Below are 8,389 nucleotides of genomic sequence, written 5' to 3' on the forward strand. Positions count from 1 at the left end.
TACCCGGTCGGGGAATCGAACCCAGACCCTCCTTGCTGTGAGGTGACAGCGCCACCCACCACGCCACCGTGCCGCCATGATGTATGATGGATAACTACTTGGTAAAATGATGTAGAAAAATAAAAATAATAGCATTAGTCAAAGCGCTTGTTTAGACTTGGTCTAAGACTCATACATAAAGTTTGACAGCAACATGATTTTAGACTCAAAGGAGTAGCTAATCCATAAATGCTTACTGGCCATGTCTTTCATTTTTATTAACAATATGTGAATTTTGGGGATGTTTTAGAGGCATTTACTTTTGAGTCAGTTTACAGTTGATTGTTTTCTTGGGTTTTTCTCCTTATCAGCTCCTGACCTGTTCAGGTATAGAAATAATAATAAGAAAGAGAGAAAAACGGAAATCCATTCGTAGTTAACTGTACATTCATCACTGTTCGATAAACATATCGCTGCTGTCGGAACAAAACCTTGTATCTCCATTTTTGAAGTTTTTCAGTTTTTGGCATAATTTGAGCGTACCTGTAGCCCGTTACATTGTGTGGAAGTTTTGTGATGAATGGGCTAAAAGAAACAACTCAAAATGACTTGGAAAGACGTCTGGTTCCATTGACTTCCATTAAAAGCAAAGTAGGTTTTTTCCTTCTCCTATAAAGTTACCATTTTGGAGATACGAGGTTGTGTTCCGACAGCAGCGATATGTTAATAAATAATAGCCGTTTTTAGAATATATTTTGTGGAATAGAACATTTGATAACATATACACCAAAACCAATATTAATTATTATTATTGCCTTAGACCAACTTTGCATCACAACCTTTGGAAATAAATGGTGTTGAGGTTCACCACCTGAAGTCTACAGCATATCGTGGAAAGGATCCATTAAATTCTCAACTGACAGAGAGCAGATTTTGTTTAAACATTCAGGGAAAGAACTGTTTCATTCTGTTTGAAGGTTTTGTTGATATTCAGTAATGAGACAAAAAAGTTCTGTTCCCAGTTCCGTCAGACGGAGGCCTTGTACTTCGCTGTTCTCGAGTCCAAATGATGGCGAGACCAAGACCTTAATTTACACTGTACTATGTTGTCACTTCAACAAATCAACAAAATGTAATTTGACCAGAGGCGCCCAGACGTTTGCATGTGACTGTGTAACTCTCAGTTTACTATTTCTTTCCTTCATTTATTTTATTTGGGAATTCTTGGACCACAGTTCTGGAAGTGGGAATGTTCTTGTGATGTGTTCCTGAAAGCCTGCTTTTCTGCTACATTCCTTGCAGTAAATCCAGTCATTCTCCTCTGGGCTGGGCTTCCATGAGCTCCAGCAAACAGGGTACGCTATGTGAAACTGGCTGTGTGGAACTGTCAGGTGGATCACCGATGGTTAAACTAGTAGTCCGACCGAATTTCTATCTTCATGTGTCAGTTTGTCGTTACAGTGTCAGGAACCAGACAAGAACATCTTTGAGATTGCTTAAAAAAATATGAATAATGTTGTTTGTGAAAACTTCAAGACGCCCCCCCAGTCGTGTGGGAACGGCCTGTTTTAAAGGCACTATTTTTACGATGTCACTAGAACTGGCGCATTTCCATCAATCCATCCATTCAGCCTACAACTGTTCAACTCTGCCCATTCACAATGAAATAAAGTGTTTCAGTCTGGACTTTTGAATGAAGCACAATCAGAACAGAGTTTGATTACATATATCACTCTTAAAGGCAAAGCCACAAAAACAACCCAAGATGAAGAGAAGTTGGACAACTGTCCCATAATAAATGAATTACGATGTTTGTGGTAAATAAAATCCCATAAATGTCATACGTGCAAGGTAGAACACAATAAAACGCCAGGGCAGAGGCCTTTTAGCAGCTCGCTGTGTTCTGAGGCAAGTGTCTGATGACCGAGGCATGCGGTTTTCACTCTGATATCTGGCGAAAAGCTTCTATTTGGAGAGGAAAGTGATGGAAAATGGGACATTTTTTGGCTAAATGAATGCCTTAATCACACCCAGGGCACACGGGTTGATGTCAGCTCAACTGAGAACGTGTTTGGCCTTCTGCCGGTCTAGAACTGTCCGCTCCCTTTGGCCATGTCTACTGGACCAGTCATCCTGTCGATAAATAGCACAGCTGACTCAACAACGGGGCGCCTAAATAGGCCTACATTTTCTTGGGTAATGCTTCTTTTTTCTGCTCTCTCTCAGCCTCTCAGCTGGGTGTTCATGCTGTGGTCCAACCATAATAACATAAGTTCTAAATGACATTGTGCTGGCAGATATAGAAAAGTGGACTGGGAGTTCTGTTCTCTGGGCGTCCTCTTTTTAGGGTACAGTTATATCATAGAAGATTGTGTTATGGCAGTCAGGCTTTTCTGCATTGGCCTCTTGCCTCTACTTCCCAGCCTGGCTGAAGATTCATTTATTCTTCTAAGCTTGTCTTTGCTGCCGTTTTGTAGTTCCGTTGTTTCGCTCAACAAAGCAATTTACACTTGTTCCAAGTGACCATTAAAAGTAGTGAATCTTGAGTATTTTACATACTATGACAAAGTGGTGTGCAGTGCACTGCAGAAGATGCTATCTTGTCAAGTAAAATTGTCTTAAATATAGTCAACATTTCTCCTGTTGGGATTGTAAGCTTAATTTAAGATTATTTAACTCATTTCTAGACATTTTTTACTTGTTTGAAGTACTTTTATCAAGTAAAAATTTCTCACTATGTTGGCAGATTTTGCTTGTCTTAAGAAATGAGCTTGAAACCAGGAAAACTGAAAATCTGCCAGCATAGTGAAATAATTTTACTCACTAAAATTAAAACAAGTAAAAAAAAATCAGAAAATAAGCTAGAAAATCTTATAATAAGTGCACAACCTCCCCAAAATGGGAAATGTTAGATATATCGACTAGAGATTATTATACAGAGACTAAGATCATTTCACTTGACGAGATGTTTTTGCAGTGTGGCGTAACTGGGATCTTATGCCCTCCGGATAAAAGAGGACTTGGTCCCTCATCCAAAAATGACTTTTAATAAATAAAAAAATTCAGGAAGCCGCATGTCAGATCATTTTTCAGTGGGTGGTTCCACTACCCACATATCTTCTGCCTTTTTTTAGTATCATTACGCCGAGTCACTGTAAGCTGCAGCCATGTCTTATGCAAACAATAGCTCCACCTCTCTAATAGCTCACACCTGTTTTTCCTGATGAAGACAGAAGACCTATTTGTTTCCTACGGGTGTAAAATCACCCACTTCCTTAAAACATTCTACTGTTGCACCAACTGTCCTATTTACCTTCGGGTTACTGATTCATTCAGTCACTCTATTTTTAGCAGGCATTTGTGTTATCACATGTGTGATTCATTTGTTTAGCCATCCAGTAGTTATGCAAGCCAGAAAACCAGTCAAAAACCTGGATTGAGGATTCAGTCAGATGGCTGTTTTGCGGAGTCTGTCTCCTGTCGTGCCCCACCACCCAAGCTACACCTAGTAACATCCGATGCCTGTGGGTTTCCGATGAAAAGCTCTTTTCTTTTGCATGGACTCTATGACAGCAGAGAGCGGAGCTCAATGAAGGAGTGATGACGTCTAATTACTACCCTGGATGTAGCACCTGAATCCTCCAATGAGAAGTCACATGAGAAGTCCTAATCCAGGAACCAGATCTCCATTTGTCCTGCGTCACGACTACCTACCAATTCTCTCCTTTCCAGATTAGCAGCCCGAAATAAAAAAGAGCAGTTCTCGTAACAAGCCCAGGTTTCTAAAGGAAGTAAATCTCATGAGGTCAAATGAGACCTTTGGTCGTCTACCAATGAGACTGCGTGTTCGTGGGGATTTCAGCATTAGAGCGTGGCGATGGGATTATTTCAGTTCAGAGATATTTTAAGTTCGGCGAGGCGGGGTGGGTGACCTCGTGAACAATGGAACATTTGAGGGGGCTTACAACAGTATCGACTTTCTGTGAGTGGAGAGCCAAGTTTATCGTTTTATAAATCCCATTTCAGGGACAAACAGGGGAAACGAACGTAAAAGCCAGTCACTGAAATCCGCAGCAGATTATATAACTTGAGTGGAGTGTATATGGGTAAACAGAGCTCCTTCTAATTTGTTTCTTGGTCCTGTCTGAAGTGCTTCTTCCTTTGGTTCTCTGCTGTCAGGCTCATTTGGACGCTTGTTTTTTAAGGGATGGGTCCAGGGTCAAGTTCAAAGCTCTCAAGCCGCCCCTGCTTACAGCCTTAATAAAAGTTCCACGAAGCAGTCAGGGCAGCCTAATATTTGTTTTTCATTCTTGTAGCGCTGGGCACATGAAAGGCCTCAATTGAAAGCAGGCGGGTTCGAGAGCTCGATCTGAAGCTTTAATTGCGGGGAAATGGAGAGGACCCAGCGTGGGAGCACTTGTCTTCCTTTTTTCCAAGGTGAAGAACAGGGTGACGTCCTTTCTTATCTGTCTCTTCTACTAGTTTCTCCCCTATCCTGGCCCTTGATCACTCCGGCACAGCATGTGAAGAGTGCGAGGGACACAAAGTCGACCACTACAGTGATATGCCCTGGTCTCACGTCCATCTGCACACCTTTAAAAATAAAGGTTCTTAGATGTTTTTTGTTTTTATGTGCAGGTTTAGGGCTGTGACTGAAGTAGATTCCAACCCCCTCTTTACCTTTGTGCTATATGAGAATGGACTATTCATGGGTCAACGAATGAATTCAAACACTTTATCACATCATCAACATGTGTCAGTATTCACCAGTCCCCTAAACAAACCAGCTAGAGTTGTGTATGTCCAGCTGATGTGGTGATCTACAGTGGTCACCAGAAATTGAGAGCACACTGATGAAGAATCTAGTGCCTCAAAATTGCTCTGGAACTATTTCATGACTCAGAAATGGCAGTAATTCTGACCTTATCTTTAAAATAGTTCTTCCCAAGCCTTACACTTTAATAAATGGCTCTTTAAGGAATTGAAAGTTTATTTAGGGTGGTTGTTCCCAAATTGAGTCCTGAAGACCCACTGCCCAACACATTTTAGGGGTTTCCCTGCTCCTAATACACCTGACCCATCTGTTAAACTCACTAACAACCCCTTGCTGAGTTGAAGGCCATATTGACATTTGGCAGGTTTGGTTAGATTAGAGGTAATCCTGGTGCAGTCACTCTGTTTGTGCAGTTTGTTAAACTAACTCTGATGCAATTCGGTTGGAATATGACATCTACGTCTACAGGGACCCAACAAAACAAGTTAAGTTGTAAAATACTCCATATACACACACGTGACCACACACATCAATTATATTGTTAATCATGTATAATTGCAGTGAGACACTTCAGCACACGTTCTTTCAATTCATGGAAAACCCATGTTAACGCATGGATAGCGCATTGCTTTAGAATATCACCAGATATAAAACCCACAAGCTCAGTTAGGCCCCATTTCAGCATGATTGAGTAAGTTGGTTGGATATTTTCCGTTATTGTCATCAAACGTTCTTTTTAGAATCTAACCCAACCTAATCTGCTGTTCATAGGAGTTTCATTGACATATCAAATATGTCAGTGCAAACACTAAATGATGAACTAAAATACAACAATATATCTTTTTCTGCTGTGGTCCAGACCAAGAGAACCAAACTGCAAACGGAGACGCATCCTAAATAGGTTTGTTAAAGAAAACAAAATGCTAAAGGCAGTGGACCTCCAGGACCAGAGTTGGGAAACACTGCTTTAGGGAACCAAAAGGGGTTCTTCTATGGCATCGCTCCAAAGAGCCCTTTTTCGCACCCCCATTTTTAAGAGCGTGCTTTGTCCTTCTTCAGCTGGTCATGGGTAAGATTCATGATGGGCCTTGATTGGTCTCCACACACCAGGGGCAGGATAAGTGTAATTGGGGAAGCCCTGTGGTGGCGGCCCCGGAGCCTCCGGGACGCCCTGCTTCTGCGTTCTAGTGTTACGCGTTAGAGGAAATTGTCGTCCCCGATTTCCTGAGACTCGATACGTGCATGGTGCGCGTGCGACTTTTGGCGCAAAGAGAAGGGAGTGTAATCGAATCAAGTTTTATTGGGTTTGCCAGAGATCCTGTCTGTGTCACAGGTCTAAGTGTGTGTGTGTGTGTGTGTGTGTGTGTGTGATTGCACGGATGAGCTTTCCTCTGGCTTGGCCAGCTGCCCAGGTTCCGCTTGGGGTTTAGGTGCAGAGCAGACAGATCAGTTTTGACCGAGTTTGGTTTGAAGGCCTGAATAGGGGACGCGAAGAGGAAGAGATGTAATTCAGTCTTGTCACACTAGCTCCTCTCTGCAGCTTTGACAGTGTGTAATTAGGCGATGACACCAGCAAGCAACAGTTTTTGGCCAGAGCCTGAGGTAAAAAATATTAGCTTCCAGATTAACAACTGTCTGGTTTTTCCACTGTTGGAGCAGACTTTGCTCAGTGACTCAGGCATGTGTCTGGGGTTGGCTGGAGGGGCGGGGGGACTGTGTGAGTGTGTGTTGTGGTTCTCAGTGGTTTGAAGACGTGTCCCGTTCTCACAGTTAGGTCTCGGTCTGGGCCGACGATGTGCCGTGACTCACTTGACTTATCAGGAAGCTGCGTGACCCCTCTTATCATGCCACTCGGTCAGGCACCTGTAATTAAAACTCTTGAGTTACCCTCCATCTCTGCTCAGGTGCTCTCCCGTGACGTTCTCCTCCCTGCTTCATAGCACCCAGGCCAGGCTGGGTGTCCCAGTGGTCCAGGGTGAAGCTTCTACCCTGACCCACAGCTCATATAAGCCTTTATTCCTGCTGAAGGTTTAACAAACCCAGCTGAGGTGTTCTGAGAGGATTTCTCTTTCAACATCCGTCACTTGATCGTTTACTCCTATTGCACTATCCTATTTGAGCATTTTTCTACTTAGAACACCTGGAATGCGCAAAAGTTTGCACAAAAGATAACTTTACAAGCTGCACGCACACGAGGCATCCAGCAAAACAGGCTGCAAAACTAGTGAACAAATGCATCTCCCCCATTGAAAATATTAGGGAAAAATGCCTCAGTTCACAAAAACACACCGCAAAAAAAAAAAAAAGATATCTTAGCAAGTGAAATTATCTGCATCCATGTCCGTATATCTGAATTTTCTCATTCTGAGACTGTTGTGAACTTAATATAAGATTATTTAACTTGTTTCTAGACATTTTTACGTGGTGTTGTATCATGGTTATCTGCACTCACTGCACTCATCACCGTGTTGTATTATGTGCTCTCTTACCTGCTGCAACCTTCCTGAACTACTCCAGAAACGGAGACATAGTCAAGAAGTCTTCCTACGGCTGTACAATTGAACCATCTTAATTATTTTTGGATAAAAGCATCTGAAAACGAATAAATATGAATTTAAATCGATGTCCTATTCAACTATTTTAGTGAAATGCTACTAAAATTCTTTCGGCATGCTCACTGTTTTTACAGCTGACTCAAATGAGCTTAATTAGCTCCACTGTGCTTCTCGGAATGGACCGTAGGATCTTACGGGTGCCAGTGTTGATCTCGAAGAAAAGCCATCCCCAATGGCACCTACTGGCGTCAGAAAGAGTTGGCAGCCTGGAGTAGTGTCTCTGGGGTTCTCATTTGAGCTTCACTCTGAATGGGAAGGAAGGGAACTCTTCTGAGGAATTTCTCACTCGCAGGGATAGCATGAAACAGGGTAGTGGGCCAGGGTGGGGTGGAGGGCTGAAATGTTTTTGAATGACTCTGAACCACTGAGACCATGGAGTTGAACATAAAATGGAGATGAAATATCAACAGTGGGGAGGAGATGCAGGGCAGTGTGAGCAGGGTGGTGCTGATGGTCATGGTGGTGATGGAGATATCCATTCAGACTCTTCCTGTGGGCCTCCGGCTCACACAGTTGGAGTCTACTGCCGTTTTTTTTTTTTTTTAGCATGAGCTGTTTATAAAATCCATCTGGCATTATCACAGAGGTAGAAAGATTCAAGATGTTTTAAACTCTTTGCGTGTTGTACCTCTTTTGCAGAGGGCCGGCATTATTCGGGGTCCATTACTGGGCTTTGATTCTTGGTATTTTATCATATGGACACAGTGGAATTGTGAACTGGACAGGCCATAATATACGACACAACTGTCTCTGTGTTGGAGTTTGATCCCCGGTGGTGCCACAGCCATCCCAGGGTGGGAGTCCAAAGACAGCATAATTGGCCTTGTACTCTCTGGGTGGGCAAGCTGGCCTTCCATCGTCCCCCATGACTCAAAGAGATGCTAGTAAGAGTTCTGAGTGACCAGCTGTTTGAAAAGGGCTCATGTGATAAATGCACCATTTGGTACAGTGTGCTTATATTATATTAGTGATCTGAAAGTGAAAACATACAGCTCTGCTTTAATACTCTGTACTCTCACAT

At 42.7% G+C, this 8,389-nt stretch overlaps 1 long non-coding RNA gene across 2 annotated transcripts; it reads right to left on the minus strand.

Moving 5' to 3' along the window:
- On the minus strand, window positions 1–3,756 carry LOC108437883. Of its 2 annotated transcripts, none has more exons than XR_001858655.2 (3): window positions 3,694–3,756; window positions 300–358; window positions 1–94 (listed from the first exon to the last, which is right to left on the minus strand). It is a non-coding gene; the product is annotated as an uncharacterized LOC108437883 (long non-coding RNA). The 2 variants fall into 2 exon arrangements; XR_001858654.2 differs by lacking the exon at window positions 3,694–3,756 and adding an exon at window positions 3,598–3,671.
- Window positions 3,757–8,389: the final 4,633 nt, after the last annotated feature.

This window comes from Pygocentrus nattereri, chromosome 14 (assembly GCF_015220715.1).
Source record: "Pygocentrus nattereri isolate fPygNat1 chromosome 14, fPygNat1.pri, whole genome shotgun sequence".
NCBI classification, from domain to species: Eukaryota; Metazoa; Chordata; class Actinopteri; order Characiformes; family Serrasalmidae; genus Pygocentrus; species Pygocentrus nattereri.